Source organism: Microtus oregoni, unplaced genomic scaffold (genome assembly GCF_018167655.1).
Source record: "Microtus oregoni isolate MIOR12 unplaced genomic scaffold, Mior012 000040F_ref0000088, whole genome shotgun sequence".
Classification (NCBI taxonomy): domain Eukaryota; kingdom Metazoa; phylum Chordata; class Mammalia; order Rodentia; family Cricetidae; genus Microtus; species Microtus oregoni.
This window is the reverse complement of record NW_024543207.1, coordinates 6,782,205-6,808,841: the sequence shown is the minus strand read 5'-3', so window position 1 is coordinate 6,808,841 and position 26,637 is coordinate 6,782,205.

The following is a 26,637-nucleotide window of genomic DNA, read 5'->3' as shown; positions in this document are numbered from 1 at the left end:
AAGTTATTATTAAAGGAGTGAGCTGACTGCTAGTATTTTGTTCTTCTTTTTCCTGTTTGTACTCTTAGTCCTATTGTGTGTCTCCATGATCGCCTGGATATGCTTAATCCTTTCGTAATTCCAGTTATAGATATTTGGGAGACAGACACTTTCATTCATTACTAAACACAGAACACAATGGCAAGGATTTCAGATGCCCCATATCTTCTCAATGTATATAGGAGGTTGGGAAAAGAAAGTGGAGGACAATACACATTATTACTGGATAATACTATAAATGACTTGCTATGTGTCCTCCAATTTAGACAATATATATATTCTTGTCACAACCTAAATAAAAAAAGCAACAAAGAACAGCATCAAGGAAATAGAAAGAAGGAACACTTACCATTATTATTTTTGCTAAATGGGTATAGTATCAAACTGACTTCTAATCACTGGTCAATATATCCATAGATTAGTACAGCTTTCAACCATCAGGAAAGCTTGTTCACTTGGAAGAGAAATCTACAACAAGCCAAGCTGCAGAGAATTAGCATACTGTGGAGTATTGAGCCTTAGGTGGGGCAGTTAGATCATACTCCATTCAAATGAGGCTCGGGAATCATTGTGGAAGAGAGGGTAGAAGGATTGTAAGAGACATAAACAGAGATACAAGAAAACAGGGTTTCCCCGGACATTTCAAGGAGCTGCGCAAGGAGCTGACAGTGATTATAACAACAGTTAGAAACTTGTTTAATCTCAAACCGGAAAACATCGTAACACGGGGTAATGCTGTGAGTATGCAATCCCACATCTAGCTGAGTTGTTGAGGGGTATTAACAGCTAAAAGCTGCAGTAAAGGAAGAGTCGGTTTTACTTAAGGGCATGGCTCCTGGTGAGCCAATGGTGCTCCAGTGAATGACCCAGCATGCAAGAGTATAAGAGTGTCACAAACTAACCCTTTTGGTGCTTTGTTTTGTTTAAGAGGGTTCTATCTTGGTTTCGTTTTTGCTTGTTTTTTAGGTGCACTTTGATTCTTTTTTTTTTAATTTTTAAATTTATTTATTTATTAAGGATTTCTGCCTCGTCCCCGCAACCGCTTCCCATTTCCCTCCCCCTCCCCCGATCAAGTCCCCCTCCCTCATCTGCTCGAAGAGCAATCAGGGTTCCCTGACCTGTGAGAAGCCCAAGGACTGCCCACCTCTATCCAGGTCTCATAAGGTGAGCATCCAAACTGCCTAGGCTCCCACAAAGCCAGTACGTGCAGTAGGATCAAAAACCCACTGCGATTGTTCTTGAATTCTCAGTATTCCTCATTGTCGTAGAGCATTTGACTGCACTTTGATTCTTAAAGGGAGAATTGTCAGCAAAGATGGAAAATTTTCATTTAAATTATATGTGTGTATTTATACACAGATTGATGTATACTATAGGATTTTTAGACAGTTGTTAATAGTATGATTAATTATTATTTTTTTTCAGGCATCCGTACTGCTATTTGACACTCAACAATCCTAGTTTTATATTTACCTCTCCCTGCTTTCCAATAGCAGGAGGGTGTTGATCTGTGGACAGCTGCCTGAGGCAATTTAAAACATGGGAGAAAGGCTTTGGGAGTCTAGAAACTACTCCCTTTCATGATTGCTAGGATCTTCGAGGTATATATTTATCAATCTGTGTAACTTAAGTGACATCAGTGTCTTGTACAACAAATATCCATAAAAAATGTTCAACTAAAACTGAAAACTAAAAAATCCAAAAAGACTCAAAATTGGGTGTATATGGAAGGAGACATAGATCTGAGGGAATTTGGGGTAGAAGGTAAAATAGTTCATTGAATGTTGTATAAATTTTTTTAAAAAGAATATAAATAATGTTTTGAAAATAGAGATGGTCTTAAAAGCCATGTACTTTGAATCTCAAAATGAGCATACTTTGTTCTCCTTTCATGTGATTATACCTAGTAAAGCACTGTGCCAAACTATGAGCCTTCATTCTTCACCATTGGGATAGGAGTCAACAATGAGGAGTGCAGTCTCATTTGCTGAGATAATACAAGTTGATGTTCTTCCCAGTCGACAGAGGTTAACCAGCACTTCTAGAAGAGGATGAGGAAACTGAAACATCTCATCTAGACAAAGTATCTAAATAATTACCTGGCTCATAGGAAATACATGGTTTCTGTATAACAAGAGTATCTTGTACATATTTCAAATGAATAGACTCTGTACAATCCCCTTGCATCCTGTGTGTTCCGATAATTTTAATCTCCTAAGGAGATGGGATGATCCAAAAAGATTAAAAGACAAGGTAAAATGGCCAAAATTAATACAAATATAGGGGTTGATTTTCTGCTTCTACCATTTAGATCCCAGGGAACTTCAATTGTCAGGCTTGGCTGCAAGCCTCTTTGGTTTGCTGAAACATCTGGTCTTTTTAAAGATGCTTTCTTATCTTTTCCTTTTCACCATTGGCAGTTCTGTGTGTGCATACATTTGTGAGTGTGTGTGTGTGTGTGTGTGTGTGTGTGCGTGCACATGTGTGATTTGAAACAAAATAACAGATTGGCCAATCTGGTATTAAACACTTTTGATAATGGAAGATGACCTGAATTTTATTATCTCCTGCCACAACTTTCCAAGTGATGGTGGCCCAATTGTTTGAAAGACTTTGAAGCCAAATAGAACCTGTTTAGTGAAATAAAATTTTCTAATTCCTTGGCACAATTCTTTTAAATTATGAGTTGCAAAAGACTCATCAAGAGATTTGAATGTGTCAGCATAAAATGTTCATAACAGTCCAATTGGTCCATATATGTTCAATGGAGTTTTTAGTGAACACTAGACATTTTCCCATATGATAACTAAGATCTCATTTTTTAAATGTTTTAATCATTTTTATTCTTTTAAAATGAAGAGTTGTTTTCCTTGCTTGTACATCTATGTACTGTTAGTGTGCAGTGCCCACAGAGAATAAGAACAAGTCTTCAAATCCTTTGGAGCTGTAATTATTTAATTAACCATGTGTGTTCTGAGAATCAAATATGGGTTTTCTGAAAGAGGAGTCAGTGCTCTTAATGGATGAGCCATTTCTCCAGCCTCCGATTTCTTGTTTCTCATGGAGTCATCTATACTGAAATTGTTCAATTATTTTATTTTCAAAAATGATGCTTACCTTAGTTTCATTACTCTTACTGTAATAAAAAAAATACACTGAAATAACTTAGGGAAGAAAGAGCTTATTCTGCTTACAATTCCAGATGATGGTCTTTCAGTGAGTGGAACTCAAGGCAGGAACTTGATGCAAATCACAGCACTAGCACAGTCAAAAACACAGAGAAATAAATGTATGCATGCTTGTTGATAACTTGTTTATGTTATTGCTCATGCTCAACTCAGTTTCTCCATTCTGGTTGAGGATCCTCAGAATAAGGAATGGTGCTGCCCACCAGGGGCTGGATCTTCCCATATCAATTGACTTAATTAATTCAGTACCCTCAGTCCAATCTTATATAGACATTCCTTCGTTGAAATTCTCATCTGATATGGACGGAGGGGGGAGGTCCTAGGTCTTACCATAGGGCAGAAAACCCTGACTGCTCTTTGGACTGGAGAGGGAGGGGGAAAGGAGTGGGGGGAGGGGGAGAAGGGTGGGAGGAGGGGGAGGGAAATGGGAGGCTGGGAGGAGGTGGAAACTTTTTTTTTGTTTTTTTTTTCTTTCTCCTTTTCTCAATTAAAAAAAAAAGAAATTCTCATCTGAGGTGATTCTAGGTTCTGTGAAGTTGTGAATTAAAGCTAATTATCACATTTTGTGGGAATATTTTATTATTTCTTTTTTTGTTTTATTTCACTGACTTTTTGTAGTCAACTTATTTCTTTTTTGAATGTTATCATACTTTGTGAACATTTGCACTAATATATGATTTCCTCAGGAGTGTCAGAGCAGTTAGTCTTTGCTCATTGTTATTAACATCATTATTTTCTAATGCATCACTAAATTCACTTCAAAAATTATATATATGTCACTAATTTTGTATAGCTTGTTTTTTACTTATCTTCATGCTTGTATTTTTCTTTTTAATTAAGACACACATTTATAATAGTTATTTGAAAACTTGTCATTATGATTTGTGATGGAGGAAGGTCATTGGTTAAAACATAAAGAAACTGCTTGGCCTCATAGGTTAAAAAATAGGTGGGAGGAGTAAACAGAACAGAATGCTGGGAGGAAGAGGAAGTGCGCTCAGAGGCCATGCTCCCCTTTCCCGGGCAGACATAATGAAGCATGCCGCCAGGTCAGACATGCTGAACCTTTCCCGGTAAGACTGGTGCTACACAGTTTATTAGAGATGGGTTGATCGGGATATCAGAATTAGCCAGTAAGGGCTAGAGCTAATGGGCCAAGCAGTGTTTAAAAGAATACAGTGCCCGTGTAATTATTTCGGGGCATAAGCTAGCAGGTGGCCGGGGTGCTGGGGACGCAGCCCTGCCGCTCCTATTACAACAGATTTGCATTTTATCAGTCATTTTTTTAAGTAACTGGCTTATTTTCTGTGTGCTACGTGCTGCAATATTTATTATTTCTTGATATGTGCATATCATATTACTAATTTTTGTTGGTTCTTTTAAATAGTATTGATTTCCTTTTGGTGGGTCTAATTTCTATATTTAAATTGGATGAAGTTATATGGAACTAAACGTAGTCTTAAGTTTGGGAGTCCTTTAGTAGTATTTCTGAACAGTCAGCCTTCACAGTTATCTATTGCTATTCCCAGGCCTGAGACAGGGCTACACCCAAAAATTTCTACAGTGTCCTTCTTTCTTTATTGTATTAGTTCAGGCACGGCTTAGTTCTGAACTGTCATGAAAATTTTCACTTACTAATAGTTGTTCTTGGCACAACTTTGCAAGGTTTTAACCTGCATATAATAACTCTCCAGCAGTGGATAAAAGTGAGACCCCAGGGGATATTTTGAGAATTTTTTGCTGCATTACCATGTTTGTTAGACAGTAGACCCAATGTTTCCTCTTCCCCTCATTCACCAAACATTGACCTTTGCCATTAGAACTATGAGACCTTAAGTTTCCTCTCCCTAAGTGCAGAAGGTCCTCTCATTCTGGAATCATCGTGCATTATGTATGGTTGACTGATGTCTGAGTGCAGTTATTTCGTATGCTTTGCCCTTTTTCTGGTGCGTTAAAGGGAAGAGTTTTCAAATATTACCATTTTTTTTCCAACTGAATCCAGAAGGCCCTTCACTTAGGGATTTTGTAAACTAATCTGTTTCTGTCTCTCGTCTTCTCTGTCTATCTCCCTCTATTCTCAGTGTCCAATGTGTGTGTGATTACATGCATTATAAATAAAAATTACCTATTACAGATTCAGTGTTATTATCACCTTCTCATTACTTTTCATTTAATACAATTGATCACACTTTCCCTTTTACACAGACTTTTCCTTTGAAAGGGTAAACTGAAAGCCAAGGTTAAATCAGCTCTTCACTGCTTTCTTTGAGTTAAGATTCTTTAACATTTTCTTCATTATGAATTCAGCTCCTAGAGAAATAAACATATTTTGATTGATCTTCTACTTAAAATTTCAAATGATTTCTCACTTCAGCATTTATCTCCCTGACATTTAATACTGTTTAAATGTGGGCATTTATCTCCCTAAGCTAATATGTCTTTGGTTACAACATGCAATTTACTTGTCTAAAAGAGGAATCCTAATATATTTTGATTTATTTATCACATAGTACTTTCTTCTTCATGGCTTTTCTTATCAAAATACTGTTTTCCTTGAAATCAGTAGATCATGAAGGAAATCCACGAGATTCAGATAGATTTTACATAGACAGTATGTAGTTTGTGCATGTTGTCTTTTGACTGGCATGTCAGTCCTCCAGTGCAGCTTTAAATCAGTAGATCTTCAAGCAAATCTACAAGATTCAGATAGAGTCACATTTTACATAGAAAGCATACAGTTTGTGCATGTTGTCTGTTGACTGGCATGTCAGTCCTTAGATGCAGCTTTATCTAGCATAAGAAAATGTCTTCTGCTCTTAACATGACTCTGAACCCAACACAGTGTATACTGAAAGAGCAACAATAAGTCTTGCTGGGACTTGCCACTTTAGATTTTTGAAATTCAGCGTGATGCCGATTAAATTTTTTTCCTGCTACCTGTTAGTGGCACCTGAAAACTCTTCCTCATCCTTTTATACCATTTCAGCACTTTTCTAGCATAACAATATCACTTTTCTCCCAAGTTTTATTCCATTTCAAAATGATGAAATCGGGGAAGTAAATGCTGTTTATATAGCATTGACTTCCATTATGATGACTTTCCATCAGTAATTTTCACAAACATCCTCATTTACTCTTCCAATTGCTGTGAAAACTACTAAAATGGTCATTTATTCTCTTAGTCACTACCAGTAATCTAGGCAATGTGTCTTTTCCAACTGCCAATAAGACTGATTTATAGGTCCTGTTGGGGGTTTTCCTTGTTACAGTCAAATGGCAATTTTATTTCCACTGAGCAGTAACTTGCTGAAATTAATAGAATTTGTTTATATGTGGTCTAGACTGGAACAACATGAGCTTTAGGTAATAGAAAAATGAATATTTGTTTTAAAGCTTCCATGCAGATAGATTTAGTTTTTTTTAAGACTTCCTCTATCATTAACTAGAAAATCAATTAATCTTTTCATGTGGAAATGAGACCTGTTAGTAGGATAAATGATGAGTTTGTGTAGTTCTGGATTTAAGATCATATTACTTATAATCAAATGATATCTTCAGAGAGACAATTTAATCAATACAGTCACCTAGCAACTATGTGATGGAGTCCTTACACCACATGGGCAAAAGCACAAACATTTCACATTGATCACTACTACAAATATTATAAAGTGATCATTAGTTACATGAAAGTTTCCAAGGAGTGTTTAAAAACCCAGAAATAATTTTAATAAGAAATTATATTTCCAAAAACATCATTGCTTTCCACAGAATAAAATTAACTAAAACCAATTTCTTCAACATCTAATATTATGCATAACTATAAAGTAATTTTATTTGAAGTAAACTAAACTAAACACTTCTATTGATTCTTTTACCTCTACTAGCATTCTTTGTACTATGAAGTGTTAAAAAATGATTTTTTTCCTAAATTAAATACATGTATAAAGACTCAGAAAATATTCCTTTATTTACCATATTGTAATATAACCTCTAAAACAGAATGAGTAATTGGAAAGATTTAGAGGTCATCAAAAGCAAATTACCTGCCAATCTTCCTTCCTTGTCATTTAACCAGGAAAAAAAAAATTTCTTGTACCTTGTAACTGAATACCTTGGGGCATGTACTGTATTGGATTTTATGTCAGGTCATGTGCGGCTCATAATGGACTTTGAGCTGCACAGTGCTGACATGACAGAGAATGCAACTTTGAGTCATTAAATTAGTTTTCTGTCATCTAGGCTCATACTAAATGACACTTGTTTTTTCAAAGTCTTTAAATGATTGATGGTCCAATATTTTAAAATACTAAAAAAGAATCTATAACTACTCAAGCTAACCACATGCATCAGTAATAACAAATTCTCTGTCTCTCTTTCCTGCCTGTTTCAGTAAACCCTGTAAATCTGTAATTGGTAAGTTACATATTATGTTTATATTAGGAAATATATTTGCTTTATAAACCCTGTAATCAAATGCATATTTAGCTTATGTATTAAATATGAACTTACAGTAATTTATACCATACATTTTTGGTACTATAAAACTATCCACAAAACCTAAAACTTCACTTTAATATAAATTATTTTTTTTAATTTTTTAAATTTTTTTGTATATCAACCACAGTTTCCCCTTCCTCCTCTCCTCCTGTTCACTTCCCCCATCTCTTTTCTACCCCTCCTGCTACTCCTCAGAAAGAATAAGGCCTCCCATGGGGAGGCAACAAAGTCTGTCATATCTAGTTGAGGCAAGCTCCTCCCTGATGTATCAAGACTGAGCAAGGCAGTCTTGCTCAGGGAATGAGATCCAAAAAGTCATCTCATTCTGGTCCCACTGCTAGGGGCCCAGCAAATAGAACCTCTTCAAATGGACTCTGGAAGTTTGCTCCAGTGCTTGGCAATGAATCTGTGCATCTGTTTCCACCAGTTACAGGATAAAGGTTCTCTGATTACAATTAGGGTACTCAACAATCTGATTACAGCAGAAGGCCAGTTCAGGCACCCTCTCTAATATTGCTAGGAGTCCGATTCCTGGGAATTTCCCTGGTGCCAGATTTCTCTCTAATCCCATAATGGTCCCCTCTCCCAAGGTATCTCTTTCATTGATCTCCCTCTCCATCCTTCCCCCAATGCAACCATCCCAATCCCTCTTGTTCCATCTCCCATTCCTACCAATCTATCCCCTCCTATCCTGAGTTTACCAAGGAGATCTCATCTGTTTCCCCTTCAAAATTGTAAGGAAATTCATATACAATACATTCTAACTGTAATATTTCCTCCCACACTCCTCCTAGCTTACTCTATCTCCTCTATAGATCAGATCCACTCCCCTCCTTTTCCCTTTGAAAAGAGAAGTTATCCAAGAGATTACAGCCAACGAAGATAAAACAACATACTTTAAAACAAGGTAAAAGCACTCACATAGAGGCTCAACAAGGAAACCCATTGGGAGGGAAACAATCTAAAAAGCAGACATTGATACCCTGTTTCCCCTTTATCAAAGACTCTAAATAATGCAGAATTGCCTGGCTCCTCAGCAGATAGGGCTGTGGCAGATCTGATCCAGCTGGTCTCTCCCTGTGGCTTAGCAGGATGGTAGGTGTCAAGACCCAGACCTTCCCCCTAGCCACTGGGAGAAACACACTGAGTTGGGAGTCAGCTGAAGCAGAATCTTATTTAATTGCACTAGGCAGAAACTTATATAGGGTTGTGATGGGGGTGGGAGTCTTGGGATGTGATGAGATGAAGTAAGGAATAAGGGCCAATAATATTCTGCCATATTAGTGGTGGCTGGTAGAAGCAGGTTTAGGTCGGGCTCTATGCTCATATAGGGAAGTCATGGCCAAGGACAGATCTCCAAACTCAAGTTAGGCTCAGGAAGTTACACTGGGCCTCAAGCCCAGGCTTTAGGAGGCCCAAAACAGACTAGCATTTACATACAGGTTACATTAACTCTGAAACCTGAAATAGCATTAAATATGAGAAAAATGTATAGAAGTTTCATTCTGGATATCATTTAATAAAAGAGGCATGAGCCTGTGTCAGTTTTAGCATTCAGAGAGGTAGATTTTCTGTAGATAGATTAGGATGTTTGAAATTCTAAGTAGTTTCGTCTCTTTGTTAACAGTGTTTGATATACTTGACTACTTTTAATATTCAAACTATATTTGCTTTGGAAAGACATGTGTGTCTCTGTTTAAAATAAAAGATAAGCAAATGTGCATTCTGTTTTAGTACAAGCAGAGAAATACAGTTGCTTTAAGGCGTCATAGAAAAGTGTGGAAAAGAACTTTGTTAGCAGCCATCCACATTTCCACTTCTGAGAAGGCAGCATGATCATCTTTACAACTTTCATAAGAGAAAAATGTAAATACTAATAAAAGAACTAGCTTGCTATCATGATCTCCTCAGTGAACTTCTATATTTAACGGTCCCCAGCTGCGATGCGTCTATTTCTGATTTTATAACAGGGCTGAGTAGGAAAGTGCAGCTACTGCCATACATTTCCCTCTCTGATTGCACAGGAATGCCACCTAGTGTCACAACAGTTACTGAGTTCTGGCTGCTTTCTGAAAGATGTTAACATGCTCTAGCTCAGTTCTTTGACTCTTCAAGGTCATACACCACAGCAAACATGCAGGACAGCCTGACGTGACCTAACAGCATGGGAAAAGCCGCCCAATTAGGCCGTAGCAATTTGGAATTTCATATTTTATAGAAAGTAATTTAAATTAAATTTTATAAAAAAACTTATCAAGTTATTTTTACCAAGGCAAGAGCACTAAAAGAAGAAAAAATAGAATGAATTTTTATGCATTCAACTTAATATTTCATTGAATAACAGTTTATTTTGTTTTAGAACAATCAAAAATACAGCAAAAATAATCTTTGCTGTTCAGACATCAAAAGAATCATAGATTTCTAATGAAAATGAGGAAAAAGCAAAGATAATTGTAATCAAAATATTTTCTGGGATTAACTATTTTAATTGATATTACTCTTAATTTATGTTTCATTATAAAAATATTTATAATTTTTAATATAACTACATCCATCTTTGATGAGTTAAAATACAAAATGCTATTATGAATTCAGTGATATTCAGACAAAGTTAGTTATTTGTTGAGATTGTCAGTCTCTGTTTTGTAGCTGATTTATGTAAATACTCTTCTCAGTTATGTAATTTTCATCCTTTGGAAAGCCAGATTAATTATACTAGTACTCGAAAGAGATGCTTTATTAATTGTTGCATATGAAGTAGACCAGTATTTTTTTTAATGGCAACATATACTTGAGTGGAAAGTGAGCAGTAGCAAGTAAAATTGAAAAGGGCAAAGGGAGAGTTATGTCACAGCGAGAACAGAGGGTATATATGACAGAGTGTCTTAATGTCTGAAACCCAGTGTCATATTTTTCCATGTTTTTGTAATACATCCATATTTACCATTACTAGAAGCTTGACTGTATAATAACAGCCTAAACAAACATTTCTAATGCCAACACAACATTAGGCTATAGGATGCTTCTGTAAAAAGAACATTGCTCGGTAGTAAAAACCTCGGCTTCAGGCATCACCCACAGGAGTGTGCCTGGCACCCACTGTCCTGATGGAAATCCTCAGGCACAGACAGAGTCCTTTTTAACTCAACCTGAAATTGGAGAAAGCAGATTTAAAATTCACTTCTAAAGTTAGATGCATCTGTTTGTTACCTGTTATGTTCCTAGACACAATATGCACCACAAAAAAAAGTTGTCTTCAAGATTAGCTGAAAAATATATGTTTTGATCACTGTGATCATACTACAAGGTAGAATTATTATATTTGGAAATTGGAGATGATTTCACGAATTTGTAATAGACAAAAATCAAGACTCAAACATAAATAGTTAACATCCTTACCTCACTCTATCAAGGAGGAAAGTAAAAAAAAATGATTTATTAAATATATATAGTAATGACAGAATTTGGTTAAAGGGATGTTGTATTCCTTTAGTAGATATACTAATTTCAAGACTTATGTCATTAAGGAACTTGAATTTCAGAAGTGTAAATATTACATATTTATTTCTCTACATTGCAGAAATGTCAGTCTGAAATAAGTAGTTGGAAGATTTTTATTAAAGAAGACATTGGCACTTTTGTCACAGAAATGAGAAGACTATAAATTATTCAAATCTTTAAAAATTAGTATTCACAAGGGGCCATAAGTAAAATAAAATTATTATAAGTTGAAAAAGCAGCATTAGATAGAACCATGGATTTGTGGGAGGTCCTTCTGTCTATATGTTGCTTTTATTGGTTAATTAATAAAAAACTGCCTTGGCTTGTTGATAGGGCAAACTTTGAGGGGTTGGGAAAACTGAACTAAATGTGCAGAAAAGGAAGGTGGAGAGTGAGACGCCATTGAGCTGCTGGAGATAGACAAGCTAAAACTTTGCTGGTAGCCATAATCTCATAGTGATATACAGATTAATAGAAATGGATTAAATTAATATAAGAGTTAGCCAATAAGAAGCTAAAGCTAATAGGCCAAGCAGTGATTTAATTAGTACAGTTTCTGTGTGATAATTTTGCAGTACCAAAAATAATGAGAAGATATGAAAGCATAGTCTTATTGCATAGTTCTTTACTTTTTTATTTAAGTAATTGAGAGCCATGAAATAATTCTGAGTTTAGTAATACCAAAATGAAGATTAAATAATACAAAAACCACCCTAAAACCGGTAAAAAAAATAGTAGCTTAAATGTAAATGTTACTTTCATATTTAAAATAATCCATTTACACCAAAAAGAATAAACAATAATCAGCTACATACATTATAAAAATGCTATCACAGGTTGTCTTCAAAGAGAAATAAATGGAATACATGCAAGAATTCCCAAGTCACATTCCTGGGATTGGGAAAGAGCAAAAAAGGAGGTGTTCTAGAAAGTGAGTAAGGCTCAACATCCCAAACAGATGTCTAAAGTAGGGAATGCTCCTGAGAGTTTCTCCATTCCTTGGAACAAATATATGTATCTTGATTTCTCTTTAGTTCTGCATAGACCTCCTGAGTCCATACTCATCTCAGAGTGAAGTGATAGATGAGGGATGTCTCTTGCTAGTATTCCCAGAGCCAATGGAATGAACTAAACTCCAGCAAGAAAATAGCTTAATAACCATGCCCCCAAAGCCACTTCTCCATCTCCTGCAACTTAAAATGCTATTGTCAGAATACCTTATGCTTGGTCAATTGTCCAACAGAAGTCATTTTTATCATGGATATAGGCAGCTTTCTGCTTTTTTATATTCAAAATATGTCTACTATCTGAACTTTCTTATGTGTCCATTTTGGTCTCTCTCTTAAAAATAATTATTTTAAGCAAGACGTTTTTTCCAGATGTTTCTGCTCTTAACCTGCATCCTACATTCTGCAAGGTTTAAATTGTACCAGTTTTAATTGGTTCTTCGCAACATTATATTTCAAGTTACATTATATTCTTTTTTTTAATTGAGAAAAGGAAAAAAAAAAACAAGTTTCCGCCACCTCCCAGCCTCCCATTTCCCTCCCCCTCCTCCCACCCTCCTCCCCCTCCTCCCACCCTTCTCCCCCTCCCCCCACTCCCCTCCCCCTCCCTCTCCAGTCCAAAGAGCAATCAGGGTTCCCTGCCCTGTGGTAAGTCCAAGGTCCTCCCCCCTCCGTCCATGTCTAGGAAGGTGAACATCCAACCTGGCTAGGCCCCCACAAAGCCAGCATATTAAGTAGGCTCAAAAGCCCGTGCCATTGCCCTTGGTTTCTCATCAGACCTCATTGTTCGCCATGTTCAGAGAGTCCAGTTTTATCCCACGCTTTTTCGGTCACAGTCCAGCTGGTCTTGGTGAGCTCCCAATAGATCAGCTCCACTGTCTCAGTGGGTGGGTGCACCCCTCGTGGTCCCGACTTCTTTGCTCATGTTCTCCCTCCTTCTACTCCTCATTGGAACCTTGGGAGCTCAGTTCAGTGCTCCTGTGTGGGTCTCTGTCTCTATCTCCATCCATCACCAGATGAAGGTTCTATGGTGATATGCAGAAGGAGGGAGAACATGAGCAAAGAAGTCAGGACCACGAGGGGTTCACCCACCTACTGAGACAGTGGAGCTGATCTATTGGGAGCTCACCAAGACCAGCTGGACTGTGACTGAAAAAGCATGGGATAAAACTGGACTCTCTGAACATGGCGAACAATGAGGGCTGATGAGATGCAAAGGACAATGGCACAGGGGTTTGATCCTATGTAATGTGATGGCTTTGTGGGAGCCTAGCCAGTTTGGATGTTCTCCTTCCTAGATATGGACGGAGGAGGGAGGTCCTAGATCTTACCACAGGGCAGAAAACCCTGACTGCTCTTTGGACTGGAGAGGGAGGGGGAAAGGAGTGAGAGGAGGGGGAGAAGGGTGGGAGGAGGGGGAGTAGGGTGGGAGGAGGGGGAGGGAAATGGGAGGCTGGGAGGAGGTGGAAACTTGTTTTTTTTTTCTCCTTTTCTCAATAAAAAAAAGAAAAAAAAGAATTAAAATATACTGAACAATCTTTTTTATATTACATACTAATCCCAGTTCTCTCTCCTACCCCTCCTCCCAACTCCACCCAACTTCCCCCTACCCCAGTTCCCATCCATTCCTCACAGAGGGTGAGGCTTCCTCTGGGGAGTCAAGACAGTCTGTATACATCACTTGAGGCATGACAAAGGCCCTTTACTCTGAATTTAGGCTGAGCAAGGTATTCCTCCATTGGGAATGGCTTCCAAAAAGCCAGTTCATGCATTAAGGATCAATACTCATTCCACAGCCGGTTGCCCCACAAACTACCAAAGCTGCACAACTGTCACCCACATTCAGAGGGCCTAGTTAGATTCTACACAGCTTCTATGCTGTCCGTCCAGAGTCAGTGAACTCCCACTAGTTAGAGTCAGCTGTTTCTGTGGTTTTACCCATCATCATCTTGACCTTTTTGCTCATATTATTGCTCCTTCCTCTCTGCAATTGAACTCTAGGAGTTGCCTAGTGCTTTGCTGTGGACCTCTGCATCTGCTTCCAACAAGTTTCTGGATGTAGATTCTAAGATGACAGTTAATGTAGTCATCACTCTGCTTATAGGGGAAGGGCAGGTATCCACCCTCTCAATCAGTATGGCAGTTTCCCAGAAAATTAGGAAAAAATCTACATCAAGACCCAGCAATACCACTCTTGGGCATATACCCAAAGGATGCTCAATTGTACCACAAGAACATTTGCACAACTATTTTCATAGCAGATTTATTTGTAATGGCCAGAACCTGGAAACAACCTAGATGCCCCTCAACCAAACAATGGATAAAGAAAATGTGGTACACTTAGAAAATGGAGTAGTTTTCAGTCAAAAAAACAGTAAAATCTTCAAATTTGCAAGCAAATGAATATAACTTAAAAAAGCAAGAACAACAACATAAAAAAATCTTGAGTGAGATAATCAGACCCAAAAAGATAAACACAACACACTGTCACTCATAGTCGGTATTAGACATAAAGCAAAGGATAACCATGCTGCCTATGGTCCACAAACCCAGAGAAGCCAGGAAACAAAGAGGACCCTAAGAGGAGGACCTTAAGTCCAATTAGAGAATTTACTTCCATATAATCACACGTCTTTAGGTCTTTTTAAGGATAATAAGGAAAGTTTCATTATATATATATAATATATATATAATATATATAATACATATATATATTCCTAAAATATATTGTGTATTTTATATGTATGTATACACACACACACACATATATATATATATATATATATTTATATATAGAGAGAGAAATCTATCTAAGAATATTTCAATATATCCATAATGTTAATAAAGCATTTCTTGAACATTCTATGATATTTAATATTAATTTTTTGTCTCATTGTGTAATTTCATCTGCAGCCAAGTGTGATGACCTGTGTACAATTGCTAGTCACTGCAAAATGGGAGGACAGAACCAACGCATGCAAGTTCTCACAAGACTGTTACCCTAGCATAGTGGCATGCACCTAATCACTCATGAACACAAAATAAGTGAAAAGATGAAAATAAAATAAGTTAATTTTGAGACTGAAAATGACACTTAAAACCTTCTTGATTTAATTTCCAAGGTTATTAATGAAACATTAATATAAGTAGTGTTTGATCTTTTATTTATCTTTATTAAGTAGTATTATATAATAATAAAGCCATAAGCTTCCATTACATAAGGAAGTATTTTATTGTTGATCTCACCTTTGACTCACAATTTAAATTTCCTTAGAGAGTTCTCTGGGATGATCCTGTTTCCCTCCAATTTTCTTTATGATCCAAATTTATTTGATTAAGCAATAGAAAGCATTCTCAAAAAGATGCTAAAGAAGCATTATTTTACTTTCTATTCTTTCTCCCTTAGCCATTGGCAAGGTTTTAAGTTCTGCAATCTCATTAACTGCAAGAAAAAGAAACACAAAGAATTTCAGATAGCTCCTTTAATAGTTATTAGATGCCACTATTTTCAAAAACAAATATGTACACTGTTATTTTCAATAGCATACCAAATCTATTTGTTTTGCTTTTGCAATTTAGTTCTGCAATTTGATCTCTGGTTTATCATCTCTGCTAAACCACGTCTCTCTACATTGTTATGTTTCATTAGACCTCTTTTTTGTTAATGTTTCTTACAACCCAATTTATGAAACATGTTTTTTTTAACTTACAAGCAATAAATGGCTCAGCTTAATGTCTTTCAAAATGTAAGTCAAACATAGTACTAGAATTTGAATTGTTTAATATAAAAATGATTAGACTGCTCTGTATCTCAGAATGTGATTGAACATGCATGTAGGGCTTCAGGGTATGTAATACACTGTCAAAACTTGTCATCATTCTGATCCATTGCAAAATGAACATTCCACATCTTTGCCTATGGCTTTTTATCATTAACCCCTCAGTGATCTGATTCTAATCACTCTTTTCTGCACTGAAAATTTTATTTACTATAGACAAAAGCCAACATTTCATAAAGCCTACCAATCACACTGTAGCAAGGAAATCTCTGAGGCAGCTTATTCAATCATTTTCTGGATTTACCTTATATCTGCAATTGCTTTTCCAAATCTTATCATGTTTATAGTAAAAAGGTAGGAAAATATGTAAGCACATGAATAACTATCACAATAAAACAAGGTAATTTCCCAAGCTATGTTCTTTCAGTTATGTAGCCATTGGGTCATGAAATTAATTGTGTGCTTATAAATGAGAGTATTGATATCACATCTGCAAATGAGTAGCAACCAATATCTATGGAACTCAGTGTTATTTGATCTTTTTGATGAAAGAAAAGGGTAAAAAAATCAATTGTCTCTGATCATTTTTAATAATGTTGAGCACACATGAAATCTCAAAACTTTTGCAAAAAAAATAGCTGCAGTGTTTATTTTGATTGTTTTAAATAGGAAGGCAGTTCCACTGGTAAAATTATCAGTTATCTTTTGTGTTAGACACTTTTTGTGTCTGGTTAGGAAATGTTTACTGTGGTGCCTGGTTCGAGAGGTTTTTGTGTAAGTTTAACAAACTCAATTATTTGTGGAACATTGTCAATGACAACATCATGGAGGCAGGGCATGAGGTAGCTGGGTTGGCAAACGCTGGGAGAGCAGAAAAACAGATAGAATGGATGTATTTCCCATAGTCCTTTTATTCTATCCAGAATTACAACACATCAGCATGGCACTGGCCACATTCAGAGAGGTATCTTCCAACCCATGTAATCTCTTGAAATGAGTTTATAGAAACAACCAGAAGTGTCCCTTTCCTAATTTCCTCACGTACAAAATTTAATTTTTATATTGTCTACTATTTCATGATAATTCCCAAAAACATACAGCAACTTGTACAGAGAGTTTATTCTGGCTCATGGTTCCAGCGGGATAGAAGCTCATCATGGCATGGAGGGGTGACACAGATGTCAGCCATGGCAGCTCAAGTAGGAAGCCTTACATTTTCAACTGTGAGCATGAAAGAGAGACAACAATCTAGAAGTGACATGTGGATTTCAACTCTCTCATTCCCAACCCCCATGATATATTTCCTCCATCAAGGCCATATCGCCTAACTGTCTCCAGACAGACTCATCACCAGGAGACCAAGTGTTTAAATATCTGTGATGGGACATAACTTATGTGATGGGACATTATAATTCAAACCATTACAATTTCCAGAATTAAACCTCAATAAAATCACTTTCAAACATAACACCCTTTAGCTTTCTTCATTCTTTTTATTCAAAAATGGTTGCTATTTTTAATGGCATGCATTAATGATCAATGAAATGGAAATAAGAGGCTTACATTAAGCCTTATCTATAACTGGGTACTGAAATTTGACAAAATATTTCTCCCACAGTAAATTGCAGTCTGATTTGATGTGAAAACAATTTATAGCATTACCAAAGAGTCGATGAAGTCAGAGTCACTGAGTCTCAGCCTGGTGTAACAGCTGAATATCTAGCTACTCATTAACTGAAGATGGTGATAATAGGAACACAAAATATCAAAATTATGAAAGCCTACTAGTTTTTATCTGGATGTCACATATGTTTCTCTGGGAACAAATAAAGTGAACACATTCTCAGTCACCATTAGGTGAAAATTTTACCCATTTCCAGTCTTGCCCTTGAACTGATCTTAGAATCTTACTAGTATGTGTTGTCTTAAGTGCCCATCTTTAGGTTTCATGGCTTGATTGCCTTTTTATAACATTCAATAATAAAAGCATTTTCAATAATAAGTCAGGTAAGAGTATTCAATACCAAACTATAACATACTTAAAATATTGTTGGAGTCAAAATTGATTGTTTCAGGAGAATGCTGAATTTAATAGCTGCTTTAGATTTGGTTTTAACAGTTTATCATATATTGAAAAAAATACTTAAATAAAAATTGATATGTACTCTAAACGAATTATTGCAGCTATCTTTAACTAATATGGTCAAAGATTCCCTGAGCAGAAAATAGATATTGATCTCATAACTGAGGTGGTAGAAATTAAGAATATTTGAAATCAATATTTTATATTTATATTAAAGAAGGAAACATGGCTTTGTTAACAAAACTGTTGCAAAAGATGCTACTATTTAAAATAAAAATGATTTGATGAATTTATTTAATCCTCCACTTCTATACACAAAATAAGGACTATTAAAAATTTTATAGCAGTCTGGAGGAAATATTTGCTGTGGCTAAAAATACAAAAGTATTAATTTTGATTTAGGTGTGTTGCATAATATTTAACTTATCTCTTTTGAATGTGTTTTATGATTTTCCTGAGCAAAAAAAAAAAAAATCCCAACAGAATCTTCTTTTAGATCTTCGCTAGTCGGAAGACTGAAAATGAAGATGGTGTTGATTATTCTGGACCATGAGCTAACATCATTCTTTTGCAGTGGTGTATGAAGAAATGAAGTAAACAATTGCAAAGAGAGGAAGGAAAAATAATGAAATGCAGCCCAGCAAATTCTTTTGCTGTTCAATCTTTGGATCTATAATAGGCACCTATGCAGAATAGAAGAAAAGATGGTAAGAGCCAGAGGTGATGGGAAACAATATCTTCCAGCTGCCGGAGGACTGATGCACATATGAACCCGCAGATGTTGTACCAGCATTGCATAGGGACTGCAACATATTGGGTTGCAACAATACTGAGACAGGTAAATGAAAACAGGTTTATATCTACAATGAAGAACCTCTTTAAAATTGATACTTATTTATAAAGATATAAAAATTAGTCTTCTCCAATGGTGTCTCACTGAGTAAAAAAAGTACTCTTCAAGGTGGGCACTATGCCAAAGAGTAAATGGCAAAAAAAAAAAAGAAGAAGAAGAAGAAGAAGAACTCAATGGTATTTTGTAGACACTTTTCCTCATATAGTTTTGCTTGAACATTCTCTTTGTTATACATCTCTTGCTTGTGTATTTTATTTTCCGTGTGTGTGTGTGTGTGTGTGTTTCAAAAAGAGACAGAGAGAGAGAGAAAGAGAGAGGAACAAGGAGAGAGAGAGAGAGAGAGAGAGAGAGAGAGAGAGGAATTTCTAGGGAAAGAATTTCTTAGTTTTTCAGTGTTTTAAACACAGATTATGAAAGGACACAGGGTTGAGTGAGTAGTAGAATGATTTGATCTGGGAGAATGTGGCAGAAGGGAAATCCATGATAAGAATATATTGTATAAAACCTTTTCTCAGTAGAAACATTTTTAAAAACAGAAAATAAAATTCAGTTTAGTGTAAGTCAGAAGCACTTTAATGCACAGCATATTTTCTGAAGAAGAGATATAATTGCTCAATGGCCATGATGATGAGTCCAGATTCAGGTGACATTAAAAATTGTAGCTTGATCTGGAATTAAACAGCAATGATATTGCTATGATATTTTTTTAGATTGGATCACTTATTAAATTTTCTCTATTATATTCCTTTGGTGTAATTAAAAATATTTGCCTTCCTTTTATTTAAACATATTTTGAAACTTCTTTTATTTTTTTCAAACCATATATAATCATAATATGTAATTTTATATAAGTAATATATATTGTTTATATACAATAAATGTTTACCTTTTTCAATTCAGGTGTTCTTAAGATTTTTGCTCTAGTTTGTATGTGACTATTTTTAGTTTATATGACATAATAATAGTAGATACTATGGTTTTCTTTAAGTATAGTTGGTAGTAGGTAGTCAATATCATCCATTGTTCATTAAATTCTATTTTAACAACGTAACAGCTTTAAAAGTTAGATCTTACTCAGCACCTAGTATATGAAATAGCTTTCATAAAATCTAGGAATAGGAAATGAAATTATTTTCATAAGGGTGAGGAAAAGAAAGACAATACTTACAAAGGAGATTTCAACTATCCTGAAAACCGTTTTTATGTGTTTCAGTCTCATTAGCTAGCATTCCATAAGTTTTGCTGAAAGTGATGTCACATGACCCTCAGCCTTTAGGATCTGAAGTGAGTACAAGTTAGTTTTTCCTCCACAGCCTCTGAATTGGATTGAGAGTAGGTAATGATGAAAATTCTAATATTCTTCATGGAAGGTTTTATTAACTCTCCAAATGTTCTTATTGATTTAGTCATTAGTGTGGTTATTACTTCTTGAAGTCCATTCTCAGCTAGGAAAAATGAAAAATTTTATGAAATATTCAACATGTTTTCTGTTAAGGATATTTTCCAATGCATCTATTTGCAGAGAAATTACAGTGAAAACATACATCAATTCTGTACATACTTATATTTAAAGTACCATATATCATTTTAAAATATTTTATGCAAAATTCCTCTTAGAAGAGCACTTAAATCTTCTACCAAATTCACATTAAAGGATGAAAAATTTATTTCCTTTATCTCTCAGCAGCTGATAATGTATATAGTTATATAACTCAAATTTCTCAGTACTGAGAGGCAGTACATACTTATATTTAAAGTACCATATATCATTTTAAAATATTTTATGCAAAATTCCTCTTAGAAGAGCACTTAAATCTTCTACCAAATTCACATGCATAGATGATATTTCATAATAATGATTTGTACATGTTCTAAATAAAAACTTAAGAAAATTTCTGTAAAAATTTGAATAATGAAAAATTTTTGAAGTCATAATTAGGTTCCCACTGGGTTTGATGTTGATTACACCCTTCACAGAACACATTATTATTCTTTTACATCATATAGATAAAACAGCTATAGACTGTATTTCTCTCTTTTTGTAAGAAGAAGATGCCTTTCTGACTGACAATTTAACTATTGCAATGAGTGAAACAGGTTTTGAGTCAATAATTATTCTTAGAACAAAATATACAAGTTCCCATGACTCCATCAATTTGTCAGAAAAAAACACCCTGGAACATGAAATTACCTTGGTGCCCAACTGTATGATGAACTTGCCAGGACACTTTCATAGCTTATCATGCCTGCAAAACTTTTGTTTTTCTCCATTTTCCTTGGTTTACTAACTTTCCACAAATGTATTTTTTCCCTTTCCCAAAAATTCTGTGTAGAACCAGAGACTTTTTTGACTGCTGAGTGAGGAACCTAAGTTCATGTTGACACAACTTGGGCTTTTATGTTGGCTTAAGCAATTACATTCTGTAGAATATCATTGCACACCAGACATTATTTTGGTGATTTTTAAATTGATTTACTTTGAAATATTTTAACTCATAAATGTACATTTTATTTAATGATTTAAAAAATATATAATTAATATCATATTGCAACACAAATAAATGCATTCAATTTGAACCAATTATAAAAAAAAAAACTACTCTGAATCACTTTGAATCAAGTCATTGTGAATTAGTAGCCACTACATAGAAATCTTCAAAATATAACTTGAGGTATAGCTATAATTGCTAATTACAATATACTCTAGGGTAATCTCTTAACTTTTCATGTGAACGCATTTGTTGACTTTGAAATGTGGAAAAATCTTTTATTTCAGGCATCACACTTGTAATTAGCCACATTTTAATTATGATATTGCTTATTATGAGCTGCTGAAAAGCATAGCTATTTTAATAACAGTTTATTAAAGGAATGGTAAAGATTTGTTGACTATCTGTATATTAAACAGCCTGAAAAATAGTTTTAAATTCATCATCACAATTATTAAAACTTGAGTAATCCTAATTTTGATGGTGTAAGAAATTTAATATTAATATTAATCCTTTGTAAGACAATACTGAAAGAAAATTTAAGACAAACTTATTAGAATAGATAAGAAACCTGTCTGTTTTATTATTGTGGCAACATAAAAATAAATGCAACAAATATTTTCAATTAAAATTTTCATATTATTTTTATTTGAATATGTTCTTTCTTTGCTTATAAATAGTGTTTTTATATTTCATTGTTCACAGCTTTTTATTAGTCTGTATATTTGCATAAGTAGAGTTTATGATGTATTTAAGATGTTCTAAATTTTAAGATGTATCTGTTTACTTTTATTATATATGACAGCCATCCATATAGTACCACAAATTAGTTTCAAAATATTCGCTAGGACAGTTACTAACATCAGTCCACAAGCAACATTTATAGTTACAAATACAAGTTTAGAAAGTATTAAAAATAGCAAATTTATGTCCTATAATGCAATATAATAAGCACACTTGATACATCAACTTTATTAGACAATTTAAATGAAACATTTTACTGCTCAACTGTGTTACAAGCTTACTTGAGCAAGGAACTCAGAACTGCGAGGGGTGCACCCACACACTGAGACAATGGAGATGTTCTATCCGGAACTCACCAAGGCCAGCTGGCCTGGGTCTGAAAAAGCCTGGGATAAAACCGGACTCCCTGAACATAACAGACAATGACCACTGCTGAGAACTCAAGAACAATGGCAATGGGTTTTTGATCCTAGTGCATGTACTGGCTTTGTGGGAGCCTAGGCAGTTTGGATGCTCACCATACTAGACCTGGATGGAGGTGGGTGGTCCTTGGACTTCCCACAGGGCAGGGAATCCTGATTGGTCTTTGGGCTGAAGAGGGAGGGGAATGTGATTGGGGGAGGGGGAGGGAAATGGGAGGCAGTGGTGGGGAAGAGACAGAAATCTTTAATAAATAAATAAATAAAAAGAAAATTAAATCATTTATTTTTTGAAGTTCTAATATAATTGCATCGTTACCTTCTTGATAAAGCATTTTCTAGGGTGGGCTCTGCTTGCTAGAGAGCTTCCATGGAGGGGGAAGTTTGGAAACACAGTCCTACATCTGGCCACGGAATGATTGACAATTGTTAGCTACTAGGGCAGAGAGAAAGTCAGTTTTCTGTAAGAGGGTTTCCTTTGGTAGTAGATTGAGATGATTAGAAGAAAGACCACAGAGCCACAAATATTGGGGAAGTGCAAATTAGTCATTGCAGAAAAAAAAAGGACGTGTAGTATTGTGAGTAAGGAAATGGGAGTAGATTGGGGAAAGCTGGTGGAATAAATAAGATCAAAGCATGTTGTGCAAAACCCCCAATGCACAAAAACGTGAAAAGAAAGAAATATTATGGGGTTTTAGGGTTCAATTACCAAAATGTGGACATTACAATAGATTTATTTCCAGTCCATCCTGTTGTTTTTTTTTTTTTTTTTTTACATGCACAGATCCAATCAAGCTTGGAATTAATACACTCGTAATATTGCAATAATTTCTACAGTGGAATACTTTAACTGTCCATGTTGTGATTTCTGTACAGAATCTACCTAAACAAAGCAATGAGATGACAGCATAATACCTTATTTGAAAAACGGCACCATTTTTTAGATACACTGCATCATCTATGGATTTTGATGCTGGTATAAATCTTACACAAATACAGGAACATCTCAAACTCAAAACACTTGACAAATAAAGTGTATAAACCACACTATTTGACTTTGTATTAGATACTTTTCTATTTTGCTGATAAAGCATAGTAACAAAAAGCAACTTATAGAACAATAATTTATGATAACCAGGGGGAGAGTCCATCATTGCAGGTGAATTGTTAGAGTAGGCAGCTGGAGCAGGAAGTTGAGAAATCATATCTACAAGTTACAATATGCAGTAGAAATCAATCTACCAGAGTGGCAAGGTAGTAAACTTAAAAAACCCTCCTCCTTCTGGAATGTAATTCTTCCAAGGAGGCTGCACCTTCAGTGACCTCTCCTAACAACTGGGGACTTTATTCAAACACAAGAGCTTATAAGGGGACATTTTTCATTCAAACCAGCTGAGATGATTCTGTATGTTCAAAAGAAACAGAAAATAAATTGTAAAAATAGTTACTGCTCTTCAAAACATCTAAATGATATTTTCATCTCTTGGACAAAAGGCGAATGTGAAAGGCATTCAAGGTCACTACAGTATGAACAGATATTTCATTTGGCTGAAATAAAACAAGCTTTACTTTAGTATGTATTTCACAAGGGGAATGAAACAAGAAGTTTAGTAAGAATGGGAACGAATTATACATGGAATATAGTAAAATTCATGAAGAGGAATCAAACTTGATTTTGCAAGAAACCAAAGACCACTCAGAAGAAATTTCTTCGTTCAGTTGTCTGAGTGGCAGCACATAACAATATTTATTTTATTTCAAATATCAAGGTAAATCAAAAGCTCATGCCTTGTAGTAACAGATAAGCAAATATTATATAATAACACACACCTATGCATATGTACACACAGATATTCATATATGCTGAAATTTAGAAGCTGCATGACTTCATCTGTCTGTATCTGTGCATACACATGCTTGCATACACACACAAACACACATATATACACTTGAAAAAATATTCAAATTATTATAATTATACATTGTTATCTGTTTATATATCACAAAATATGTATATAATATAGTATATTGTGTAATATATAGTAGAATATATTATCATATATACATATATATTTTGGTATCCAAGATAATAATAATGTATACATACAAGAGCATCTATCAGGTGGTGATTGGTAGAATACTCATTTGTAGAAAAATAATGGCACTATAGTTAGCTTCTATCTTTGTAGGAAGAATGGCATATCACAGAGGTCCAAATTAATTTTCAAATGACTACACAGTATCAATGGGCAATCGTTTCTACAAAGGCATGATGCAAATTGTTTTTCTCTAAATGAACAAAAAAATCCTGAGTCAAAGGGAAAAAATAGAAATACATATGCTTGAAGGCTATTCTTGATTGTAAATTTGATTTCTTCAGGAATTAACTAAAACCAACAAGAAGACACCTGTGAAAGATTTCTGCCTAATTTGCAGTGGGAAGGTCTACTTCCAGTCCAGATATTTGAGGTAAGAAGACACAGCTTTAATCAAGATTTTTAACCCATATCTAATTTGACCATGCCTTCTGCTCTTAACCTTCAAGGACACAGGAGAAGGATTTTTTTTTTTTGCCTGCTTGTTGTCTCCTTGAAGACAAGGCAATTCTGTCATTGGTATTAAAGCCAACTTCTATGGGATTCTTGCTATACTGAAAACCAGCTTAGACATCCAACCTCCTCTTTCTGTTCTTGCCAGCCATTGTTGGATTAGTTGAATCATATCCATTAAGCCATTATATTAATGTCCTTCTCTCTCTCTCTCTCTCTCTCTCTCTCTATATATATATATATATATATATATATATATGTAAATATTCATTCTCTAAGTTGTGTTTTTCTTGATAACCCTGACTAATACAACACACATAAAAAGGAAATTATATCTCTGTCACTTAACCTGCTAAAGACCACAAATCCCTAAAGATTATAATGTAAACCTGAAAAATGTAAAACTAAAATGTAAATATCTGAATGTAAAATCTGAAGATACTAGAATAAAAATAGAAGAAACAGTGCAAAATTTTGACGAAATTAGTGAATTTGTGAATAGAACATCAATATCAGGATATTTGCAATAACTGACCTGTGGGGTTTCCTCAAACTAAAAATTTCTACACAATGAAAGAAACAATAATCAGAATATCACAGCTTTCAGAATGGACGCTATCACTGCCATACCCACTCAACAGTGGACTAATATCTAGAATAAATAAAGAACTGCAAACTTAAACAACAAATCTACTTAATAGTACAAAATCACAATAAAACTAACTCATTTCTTTCAAATGAAGGAACTCAAGTAACTACATGAAAACAAAATTCAACAATATTAACCAGCAGAGAAACAGAAACTACTCTTTTTAAAATGGTTATTATCAGGGACACAAATGACTGAGCCTAACGTTATTGTAGAAGAACTTTTACTGTATAAGGGGATTTAAAATTGTTTAGCCATTATGAAAATAATCATGTAGTTTCCATAGGAAAACAAAAAAACAAAATAAAACAAAAACACTCGCAAGTGTTGTCCATTTGTATATTTCTGGGTATATTCCTAACAGTATCCAAAGGCAGTTTAATACAGGTATACCTGTATACTCAGACTGTTATGTACAGATCAAACTAGCTATGTTATAGAATCAACCCAAGTGCACATCAGCAGAGGAACACACTTGAAATGCAATACGTATGCACAGTCTTACTGCAATAAAAATAAAAAATAGTGTTTTCTGAAAATGAAGATATATTTAGGTGAATTTAGAGGACCCATCCATTATAGGGAATAAGGTTAAACTACTTGTGATTCATGTATGGAATATGAGAGAAAAAAATGGATCCATTTGAAAGGAAAACAGGAATGTAAATATGGATGAGATGGGGAAAGAAAAAGAGAGAGGGCAAGACAGAGTCATGGAGAGGGTGAAGAGACTCAAAATACACAATATGCACAGTCTGCACATGCCACACTGAAAGCCCTTCATTTGTACAACTAATACACACTGGTAAAACTTTTATTTTTCTACATATTCTTCATAAT